Raw genomic sequence first — 12,242 nt, forward strand, 5'->3', positions numbered from 1 at the left:
TGATCCTGTGCCTTTCTCCCTTATCTAATGCTGCAGCCCTCCATGGAAAAAATATAGTGTTCAAAATGTCTATATCTTAGATCTGCAACCTGTTTTTTTTTTTTTTACCTGTGAGCTACATTGAAATGTAAAAAGAGTTTGGGGAGCAATGCATGCATTAAAAATTCCCCTGGGGTGCCAAATAATGGCTGTAATTGAATATTTGGTAGCCCAATGTGGACTGGCAGCGTACATGAGGCTCTCTTTGTCAGTACCAGTTTTTATGTAACCAAAACTTGCCACAAGCCTGAAATACAAAAATAAGCACCAGCTTCAAGGCCAATGGGAACAAGGAGTTGATGAGCAATATATTTCTGCCAAGCCACTGGCTGGGGACCACTGTATAAAACCAGTGGCAGTGATTGGTTTTGGGGAGAATAGCTCCTGGAATCCTAGTTTAAAGATTTTCAGTGGGCACTTATTTACTGCACCAGGTATTCTTGGTTATATGACAAAATGGCACATGCAGCAATATTTTTATACATTTCTAACAGGCAGCAATAAGCAGTCCTCTGTAACTTTAAAACACAAGTAAAGGCCAACTCACTGGGGTGTTACAATATAATAGACACCCAGGTTTTTATTGGTGGTCTAATAAAACTTAAGAAAAAACTTAGTGCAAATTTAAACTTGCACAAGCATAGTACAGTAAGACTTTATAGTTAAATGCTACTGAGTGTGCGAGTCTGGAAAGGGACAACCAGGAAATGTAGTTAACATGGTACTGCCATACTTTTTTTCCTGGCCCACTGCACAAGGAAAAAACTTACCAATATATATATATATATATATATATATATATATATATATAAAAAGGCTGATGCACACACTTATAGGGATAAAAACCTGGGTGCAAATCAGACAATGTAAATATGTAAAAAATGCTGATGCACACCAGGAAAATTTTATCAAAAAAAAGATACTTAGTTTATTTAGATCGACGTTTCGGTCCTCACCCGGGACCTTTATCAAGTATATATATATATATATATATATATATATACAGAAAAGAACAGAGCACACCCTAATAGTAATCAAATGCCCCAGGTGCTTGCAAAAACCATGTATATAGCAAGACAATGAGCCGCACACGAAGGGACTTTTTTAATGAAAACGATCCAACGTTTCGAGCACCAACTGTGCTCTTCCTCAGGGACAAACCAAAAGACAGTGCAAACCTCACCCCCCATAAATACCCCACCACAACAAAAAGGGCGCCAAAAAAAGTATCAGTAACCATGGTAACCAATGTAAATAAATGTAAATATGGTAACTGAGAAAGGTCCCAATGGGGACCGAAACGTTACGTCGGCTGTTTATGCTACTTTGAATATATGTTTTGATTTTTCACAAGAAATCCCGGAGTTACTGGTCTTTTTTATACTATATATAAATATATATATATATATATATATATATAAAATCATTTTCTTTTTCTGCTGAAAATACTGCGTGTAACATGCAGTTGCACTCTCTGCACTAGCAATGCAGTATTGGGTCAGACACTTTATTATTATTATTATTAACATTTATTTATAAAGCGGCAACATATTCCGCAGCGCTGTACAATAAGTGGGTTTCATACATTGGACATACAGAGTAACATATAAAGCAATCAATAACCGATTCAAGAGGTAAAGAGGGCTCTGCCCAAAAGAGCTTACAATCTACACTTCAGGCATTTTAGCTAGACAACCCCATTGCTGTATAGGAATTCACAAGAAAAAGCAGGCAGGCACTCTGGTTTCCACAGGATGGCCATTTTGACTTTAAATATTGTGTGTCTTGAGAGTGTATGTAGCCTATGATTAAGTACCCTAAGGTACCAAACGCCTAAGGCTTTTTTTTTGTCCTATGTATGGATTAAATAAATAGTACGGTAAACGTTTTATTTACTACAAGCTGCTTCCTCTGACTTTTTGACATCCTGGGGAAACCAGAGTGCCTGCCTGCTTTTTTTCTTGTGAATTCCTATATGGCTCCCTAAGCTGAAGGTCCGGGGCATGAGCACCTGGACCCACCTGTATTGGGGGTAAGACTACAAAATTGACCTACTTCTGCTATTACTGTGATAACCTGTATGTGGAACCCCATTGCTGTAACCTTTATGTTATCCCTTTAATAACATTGCTTGGTGAATTACTTGTCAGTGGCTGACAAGCTGTGATTCCCCAATGGGATTTGACTGTTTTAACTAAAATGATATTTTTTCTCTTTCAGTATTTCTCCATTGAAAAGCCTTTAGAAAACCCCTTAAATACATCTTCTTCAAACCATATTCAATTCTTTACAAAAAGATAAAGTGGCAGAGGAACTTAAGATTATCATAAATGGTGAACTAAAAATCCCAGCATGCACAGTTAACTCAACTGATATGCACAACTTGTGATGAGCGAAATTCTTCAGCAGGTTTTACTGTGAAAAAACACCCATAGACTCCAAAGGCCACAAAAGAAGTTGCACGTTAAAAAAAGGTAGCTGTTACAAGTAGCTGCTACTAGTAGATTTGTGTGTCTTCACCATTAGGGCTATGGCACACATGGAGATCAGAAAGAGCAGATTTATCAAGGGGACCCCTACTCCTGAAACTAATGTAAATCACTGGTGGAAAAACACACGCAAAGTAGACTGAAATTGCCTCATGTGGAAACTCCGGGAAAACAAAAATGAGGTGTATGTATTTCTACCAGTAGTTTACATTATTGCCAGTGGGAAGGCATTTCAGGGAGATTAGTCCACCACAGTAGAGCAGATTTAACACTGGCAACTAATCTCCACGTGTCATCACCCTTACCCCACTCTCACCACTTCTCTGCGAGTATCAGTATAATGGTCTTTATTACTAATGTTTCAAATTATCCTGACTACTCTGCTTGCTACCTCCCTCAATCAATTGCCTTTTTTTGGACCATAAACTGTTTAACCCTCTGTATACCGCTATACTGGACTTTTGGCCTGTTCTCCTGTGTCAAACTTCATCCTTGGCCTTCACTTCTGCTCAAAAGGCCGAGTTGACACCCTGTCTGACATGAGTTTTGCTATGGGTGTAACTTGCACATAATATACTAACCAGCACAAAATTCTGCATCAACCTTTATCTAGTGCAAATAAGTCCATAAAAATGCTGCATTAGGAGCTGCATGATAATAAATATGCACTATGTCTATGTAAGTTAATGGTATACAACAGAGGTCCCCAACCTTTTTTACCTGTGAGCCATATTCAAATGTAAAATAACTTGGGGAGCAAGACAAGTTTAAAAAAAGTTTCCAGGGGTAGCCCTTGTGTGGCCTGGCAGCCTACAGGAGGCTCTCTTTGGCCTGTAACCAAAACTTGCCTTTAAGCCAGAAATACAAAACAAAGCACCTGCTTTGAGGCCACAGGGAGCAACATCCAAGGGGTTGGTGAGCAACATGTTGCATGCAAACCACTGGTTGCGGATCACTGCTATACAGTATCTAGTAGTGTTACCTTGGGAGGCAACTTCGGGAAACCAAAGCAACGCATATGGCATCCCACTGGCGATTTACATTTTTGCCGGTGGGATGGCATGTCGGGGAGATTAGTTGCCCAGAATAGCAAAGATTTATCACAATCCACTGCCCCAAAGCAATTTGACATTCTGATTAATTTTTAAGATTACATAGATAGCCCAGTTGCTTTAGGTGAATCATTACTAGATACTAATAAATAAGCACCCATATATTTAATAACATGCCCTCTTTATAAGAGCACACCCTCTGTACATAACCTTTGTTAGTAGAACAATTGCTTTATAGAAATAAATAACTGTGAGAACAGAATCTTCCTACACTACATATTTGCTTTTATTTATTTGTGTGGGTGCTGTCATTTCAAATTGCCATTTCTAGGAGTGGAAAATACCTCAGCCATGACATGCAATATGTCAGTTCCCACTCATATCTCTAAATGTAAATAATATAAAAAGAATACATTTTACAAAAATGTTTAATGCTCTTTTTTCCCAGCACCAATTTTGGTATACATTATACACATTTGGATGCCTCTGAGGTTCCTGAAATCAAAAAGCCCACTTCCACAGAATACAGACTTATGCACCAAAGAGACACCATTCCCTATTAACACTCTCTACATAAGAGACAGTGAAACTTCAAATGCCCAAATCATGCCTTTTATGCAACTGGATTCAAATGGAATGAATATATCCCTACCGTTAACTTAATCTCCGCTGCCCATAATACCCAATCCCAGAGGCACCATATTATGTGCCCTGTTTAAATGACTGTGAAATACACAAATAAATAAACACTCTTGTAAATACCCGAAATGCAAATCCAGGAGGTCCTATGGACATACTCTTAGTACTCCATCCCACAGACACCCTTTGTCTTAATTCAGTTCCCTGGACGCACTTACTAATAATTAAACCATCAAAACATATATTCTACTATTCATTTATGGCCATATACTTTATACCTCACCTACAATTAGCTCACAACATGTTGCAAAGTGGAAATTCTATGCAAAATATGCAATTTCTTAGCAATAAAAAAGGCAACAAACAAAAGGTAATTAAAAGAAAAAATCAACATAATTCACATATTAATAGCAAACACCCATGAAATCCTTACAGACTGGGGGGATTGTAATGCAGGCAGTATTAGGAAAGGGAGAGGTAGGTAGGCTACCGATCTGCAGTTGTATGGGGCATTTAGGACTGACAGTCAGCAGGTTATTATTTCCTTACACTAGCAGTTTCAGGGTACAACTTGAATTAGGTACTCTGGAACTACTTAAATAATGTAGTACAGCGAATACTGAATGCTGAGTACTTCTGAAATTAGATGCTTGGGGTACTACTGAAATGAAGTAATCAGTGGTTGAGGTATCGCATATATCTATCAAAGTATTTAAGCCTAGAGTCTCCAAGTCTTATGTTGTGACAGAGCGCGACCCTGCTCTCCATATCCCATGTGCCAGCTGGTGCAACTGCACTTACCCTGTGCCCAGAGGAACCCTCTTCCCGCAGGACTCTGAGCAGGCAAAATGCATTCACGGACCAACTCGGAACTGTGAGCCTGAGAGACAGCGATATCCTGGCCCCGCCTCCTCCATGTAAACACCTACTGATTGGTTCTCTCCGAACATCTGCACAACAGGGCTGGTGCTTTAACCCCATATGTGTGGGTACTGGCACTAAAGCTAAGCTGTCGGGGTGTGTGGGCATGTAAACATTGCGGGGGTTGTGTATGCCAAGCCATACAGGGAAACTCCTTAGATCACAGACTGATCCTATAATGGGAATACAAATCAGCGAGTAAGGGCAGATGGTGTCCTATAGAACATGAGGCGACGCGTTTCTAGTACTGTCATACATTGTGTGTGAAATGGAGGAGGGGGGGGCATGGGGGAGTAACCCTCAGGTAAGGCTGAGCTAGAGAGTGTGGGGGGGGGTCATGTGGGTGTAACCCTCAGGTAAGGCTGAGTTAGAGAGTGGGGGGGGGGGGTCATGTGGGTGTAACCCTCAGGTAAGGCTGAGCTAGAGAGTGTGTGTGGGGGGGGGGGGGGTCATGTGGGTGTAACCCTCAGGTAAGGCTGAGCTAGAGAGTAGGGGGGGGGGTCATGTGGGTGTAACCCTCAAGTAAGGCTGAGCTAGAGAGTAGGGGGGTCATGTGGGTGTAACCCTCAGGTAAGGCTGAGCTAGAGAGTGGGGGGGGGGGTCATGTGGGTGTAACCCTCAGTTAAGGCTGAGTTAGAGAGTAGGGGGGTCATGTGGGTGTAACCCTCAGGTAAGGCTGAGTTAGAGAGTAGGGGGGTCATGTGGGTGTAACCCTCAGGTAAGGCTGAGCTAGAGAGTAGGGGGGTCATGTGGGTGTAACCCTCAGGTAAGGCTGAGCTAGAGAGTAGGGGGGTCATGTGGGTGTAACCCTCAGGTAAGGCTGAGCTAGAGAGTAGGCATGGGACATTCGAGCCAGTACACAGTGGGGGTCATTTATAAAGTTCATGCAATGCATATATATTCCCAAATGGTTGATTTGTGCATGTTTTTCCCAAAAGGCTTAAATTTGGCACTGATGTGCCTGTCTTTCCTTTTTTTGAGGATTGCAGTAAAATGCGTATTGCGCACAAATATTTGCAAATGACTTTGTGGTTTGTGCAGGTTTTCACTTTGCAAATATAAATTCACAATTTACAAAAACAGTTTCTGCCACCTAAGTTGTGGCATAACTCGGACTCAGAGGGGCAGATTTATCAAAACGCAAGTTCGAATCCCAAATGGGAAAAATTCTGATTGGATACGATAATTTCTGATGATCGCAAATATCACGTATATATGCTTACAAAAAAATTGTATTAGTCACGATAATATCATATTGACGATCCAAAAGTCACAAAATTTTCGTATCCGAACGATTGTAGAATGCAGGAAAACCTTTCCGACTTTGATCCTTCTGTGCATGATTTTGGAAGCCTCCCATAAGACTCAATGGCACTCTGCAGCTCCAACCTGGCCCAAGAAAAGTCACAATACTGAAGCTTGAATGAATCCGAAACTTTCGTACTTGTTGTGACAATACGATTTTGTCGTGTTTTTTTTTACGCACAGTACGAAAAAGTTGCATTAAATAACAAAAAAATCAGCGAAAATACGCATACGCAAAGTATGAAAAAGTCACAGAAAACACGATCGGGCCGTTCGTGGATTGATAAATCTCCCCCAGAGTGTATAATATAAATTGCATAAATATTTGCAATTTGCAATTATGCCATATTTAAAAACCTCTTAAGGACAATCACACTGTGAATAAAATTTCACAATTATGTTTGCACATTAAATACACCAGTCTTCCCCAGCTTTATAAATATAAACACAGACAGGGCTAATATGTTTACTGTACAAATAATTCTGTGCTGCACAAAGTTTATAAATGAGCCCCAGGGCCTAATCAACACATGAAAGTGAATAAGGGCCACAGCTCCTGCTCATGTGTGCGGCCCCTACACTCTCATCCAGTCTCAGGTGCATAGCAAGCTACATGATTGGCTGCTGTATGGCCACCTTTACTTGATATCTGTCCATGATTTTGGAACTGTCTATGATTTTGCCTATGTTCAGGAAATAATAGGTATTCAAAAGGGGTTCTTATTACACATTTGCATTGTTAGAATTATGACTGATAAGCAACTGCAGGTGCAATGGGCCATGCATACAGTAGGGAGCAGTTTGTGTCCAAGCCATTGATATATTATATGGGGACCAGTGCAGACCCGATAGGCAATTAATGGTCTGACTCACCACCCAACAGGAATTTTCCAGCCTTCTTAATCAATAATTAAGCCTCTATCAGATATTAATCGGAGGTGCCATCTTCTGACCCAATACATGGGAAATAGTTTAACAACTTAGCAGCCAAACTTTGCACCTGCATGTGCAACTGAAGGCCAAATTGCAATATTCACTGATTCACAGGGGCCTGAATGTTCTCTAAGTGAATCATGCCACCTAATGGCCACTAGAAGAATAAAAGATTGTATTTCTTTATTTTGTTACATTTCTAATCATATATTGTAAAACCTTAAAATAATTATAAGGACACAATGACAGTTTGTGTCAAAATCCTTTCTGACATGACTGTCCTGGTAGGATTTTTTTGCCAGTGAAACAACATCTTGGTGGGAAACTATATTTCTAAGACCTGGAATGAGCAGGGGCATTTCTAGCCATAATGCCACCTGAGGCGGATTTTGCGATTTTGCCCCGCTTGCGTAAAATAACCAAAGATAGTAGAAAATGTACGTGTTGGAAAACATTCTTATAATGACCTTAAAGGCATTCTGTGAGGAAAAAACATATTTTTTTACAAAATGCGTCAATGGCACTCATTCAGCAACATTTTGCACTGAAATACATTTTTCGAAAGAGCAAACAGATTTCTTTTATATTTTATTTTGAAATGTGACATAGGGCTAGCCATATTCTTAGTTTCCCAGGTGCCCTCAGCCATGTGACTTGTGCTCTGATAAACTCCAGTCACTCTTTACTGCTGTACTGCAAGTTGAAGCAATATCATCCCCCTTTTCGCCCCAACAGCTGATAAGCAGAACAATGAGACTGTAGCAAGATAACAGCTCCCCGACACCTGCATTGCTAGAAATGCTCCCATGCCCCACCTAGTGGTAGATAGTACTCAATAGTAAAAATCCAAGTCCAGCTTAGCCAAGTCATTACTCCTCCAGTAGGAGGGGAAACAAAGTAGAGAAACAAAGGAGAAAGTGCTATTGTTTAAAAAAAATTTTTTTTGGCAATAATTTAGGGGCAGCATGCTGTGCAGCCACACTCCCGCACTGGGGATTTCTGTGCATCCTGTCCCCAGTGCACTGTGTGCGAGACAAATGGATGCGCTTCTGCGAGATTCTGGGGAGGGAGAGAGAGGGGTGGCTGACAGGGGGCGGGCTCTGGGCGCCCACTGGACAATTGGAGCTGCTAACCAGAGCTCTGTATTCCTTCTGCAGTCAAATGAGGAGTTTCAGCTGTTTCACTTCCTTACCTTTGCCTGACATGCTCAGCAACTGACCAATTATGCTCGAACTCCTGTGTCCTTATATAGGACAGTCCCTGATTTTGTTTTCTTTTAAGTCCGGTACCGAGCAGTCCCCTGTTTTTTTTTTTCAGGACTGCCACTGAACGTGTAGGTTTCCAGGAGCTGTGATCAGAGCTCATGTTGGAAGAATAGCATAAGATGCAAAATACAAAGGTTTCTAATTAAAAAATAGTAGAGAATATTTAATGAATTTATATTATAGTATAAATTTATTCCATTTGGTCTAAATAACACACACAAGGATTATGATTTTTGACTTTACATCCCCTTTAACCCTTTAAATTAAGGTTTAGTTTTGGTTAGTATTCGGTCAAACATTAATGACTTTTAATAGTATGTGTAAAGCTAACTTTAAAGAGGACCTGTCACCCAGACATAAAAAGCTGTATAATAAAAGTCCTTTTCAAATTAACATAAAACCCAAATTCATTTTTATATTAACACATCCAAACCCATTATAAAGACATTTAAAAATCCCAGCTGTCAATCATATATTGCTTGCCCCGTCTCTATGCCTTAGGCATAGAGGTGGGGCAGACAATAACTTTAGCTTTCCATTCTGCACTACCTAGATCTCACTGCACATCTCACTTTCCCCCTCCCTCCTCCTCATCTAACTGTGTAGCCAGTGCATGCACCTGGGCATCTGGTCCCCCATTCTGGCACATAAACAAGATTTTGGCATGATACACAGCTTGCCTTAATAACAGTGTCCACAAAATGGTGCCTGCCTGCTTGCTGTGATTGAGTAATTCCAAGATGGAAGGAAACAAGATTTATATTATTTATATAGAGTAAGTAAAGTTTATTTTGCTCAACTAACAATATAGAAAATAATTTGGAGTTATTTCTTAGGGTGACAGGTCCCCTTTAAACAGTGTTTCTCAAGTTTAATTGGTGCATGGTAAAAGCATACCTCCCAACATTTGAAAATCACAAAGAGGGAGAAAAAGATCTGTTACAAAAACAGCTTTTTTCCATGGTTTTAACGGTAGCATCAGATGCATTAGGTTTTAAGAGAGACACAGTGGTTCCCACATATTGTGATGTGCTATATTTTGGCCCTCAGCATTTAATGGCGACATAGTGTATTGTCAAGGTAGTGTTAAGGAAAGAGTCTGTTACTGTGAGTGTGTGGACAAGATGGTGTCAAGAGAAGGGACTGCAACTTTAGCATCATGGGTAGGCAATATGTTTTATCAGTGCTGTCCAACTTGCAGCTTCCTGCTGTAGTTAAACTGATACAGATACTGAGAGTTGTAGTTTAACATCAGGCTCCGATGCTTTTATAGGAAAGAAGGCTGTGGTTGGGGAAATTTTAGCCTGAAGGTTATAAATAACTGGGGGAAAGTAATGGCAATAAGTTGGAGGCTGTCAGAGAGAGACTGGTGATGAGCGAATCTGTCCCGTTTAGCCTCGCCGAAAAATTTGCGAATCTTTCAAAAGATTCGCGAAATGGCAGAAAATGCGCGAAACAGTGAAAATGTCGCATGTCAAAAAAAAATTGTCGCCCACGGCTATTCTTTCGTCGCACTGCTATTATTTTGTCGCCCGCGACTATTATTATAGTCGTGGGCGATAATTTTTCCGCTGCAAATTTTTTCATCTGTTTCGCAAAACAATCCACCAATGGCGAAACACGGAAATTTGCCGCGAATCCATGCCTGGTGAAACATTTTGCCCATCACTAACTGAGACTGATCCGCAGTGAGAGGGAAAGAAAGAGCAAGCAGGAATCAACATCAGTGAAACTTGTAGAAACCAGTAAGAAGGTCAGAGCGGGAGGTAAACAGAGACAGAGAGACAAATCACTAACTAGCAAGTAACATCTACCTTGGCTGCAGGGGAGAGGGAGTCAGACAAGGGCAGAGGGCAGCAGCAGCAGCAGCAATAAATCCAGACTGGTTCGATTTAGTATCTCAGCAGCAGTGTTCCCACTGCATTCTTTAACTGGATCAATCTTATCTTGGGAGGCATTGCAGGACATTCAGGAAACTATCCGGGACAGCGGGTTATTGGGGGGGGGGGTATGATAAAAGGGTACACAGTGGTCCCCATCATGACCTAAAATAGTATTAGTACAAATTGCTCTGCAGAATGGAAACTGCTCCCAATAGCCAAAGAGCTGTATGGAGCTTCAAAGCTCCATATGAAAGTTCAAAGCTTTCATAATTTAACTTAGGTTTTAAGGTATCTATTGCTTTATCCCATGCCTTGTACGTGACTTCCTGAATGGATTCAATGTTTTGTATTTCCTGATGGTCAGTACTCTTCAGGTCTTCTCTAAAAAATGAAACTCCATCTTCAATTTGTTTGTAGAACTCACCCAGCCATTCTGAAATACTGCCTTAATTGTCTTTGACAAGCAGTGTTGATTCAGTAATAGCTGAAAATATCCCAAACTGATATTAAAGGGATATTGTCATGATTTTTATGTATACTTTTTATTTCTAAATTACACTGTTTACATAGCAAATAATTCACTCTACCATTTAAAATGTTATTCTTGAACCAACAAATATATATATTTTTTAATTGTAATATTGCTGTGTAGGCAGCCATCTCAGTGCAATGTGCCGGAGTCTGAGCTTTCAGAAGGAGCCAGCGCTACACATTAGAACTGCTTTCAGGTAACCTGTTGTTTCTCCTGCTCCCATGTAACTGAAGGAGTCCCAAGCCGGACTTGAATTTCTTACTATTCAGTGCTATTCTAATACCTACTGGGAGCTGCTATCTTGCTACCTTCCCATTATTCCGCTGATCGGCTGCTGGGAGGCGAGTGATATCACTCCAACTTGCAGCTCAGCAGTAAAGTGTGACTGAAGTTTATCAGAGCACAGGTCACATGGCTGTAGCACCCTGGGAAATGAAGAATATGGCTAGCCCCATGTGAAATTTTAAAATTAAATATAAAAAAATCTGTTTGTGTTTTTGAAAAACGTATTTCAATGCAGGATTCTCCTGGAGAAGCTCTATTAACTGATGCGTTTTGAATAAAACATGTTTTCCCAGGACAGTATTCCTTTAAGAAAACTTTTCAGCCGTTGGGAATCTTAGCTCAAGCAGTACTCAAAAACACATTTTTCAATATTGCTTTCAAAAATATTTTCACGAAAGTAAAGGTATTGCCTTTTATATGCTTTAGCTGCTTGCTGCTTTGAGACAATTAACCTTCATATTCCTCCCAAACCAATGACAAATATTGCTAGCTCATTATCATGATTCAGCATTGAAAGGTTTGCTAATTCCATAGCCCATAGACTCTCTGTATTAATTGTTATTGATGTAAAGGACGTAATCAAATTTCATATCTGGCTTATACTTCCCATCTTTTTCAATAAGTTGCATGAATGCTCTTTGGATGCATCTGCCAGCACTAACAGCAAACTGCAGACCAAACATAGTATTAAGTAAAATGGATTTGCCTGATCCCCAACACAGACAGTACAAATATCTTCCTATCCCCTTTTGCTTTAATTAATTCTGTAAGCACAGCTCAAATCCAATTTAAAGGGATGTAGGAAGCATCACCAACCATCAATATGATAGGGCAGTCAGAAATCACGATATCTGCAGATATTTTAGGCAGTTCACATAAACATTCATCTTTGAGCTGCA

Source organism: Xenopus tropicalis, chromosome 8, assembly GCF_000004195.4.
Source record: "Xenopus tropicalis strain Nigerian chromosome 8, UCB_Xtro_10.0, whole genome shotgun sequence".
Taxonomy (NCBI): Eukaryota; Metazoa; Chordata; class Amphibia; order Anura; family Pipidae; genus Xenopus; species Xenopus tropicalis.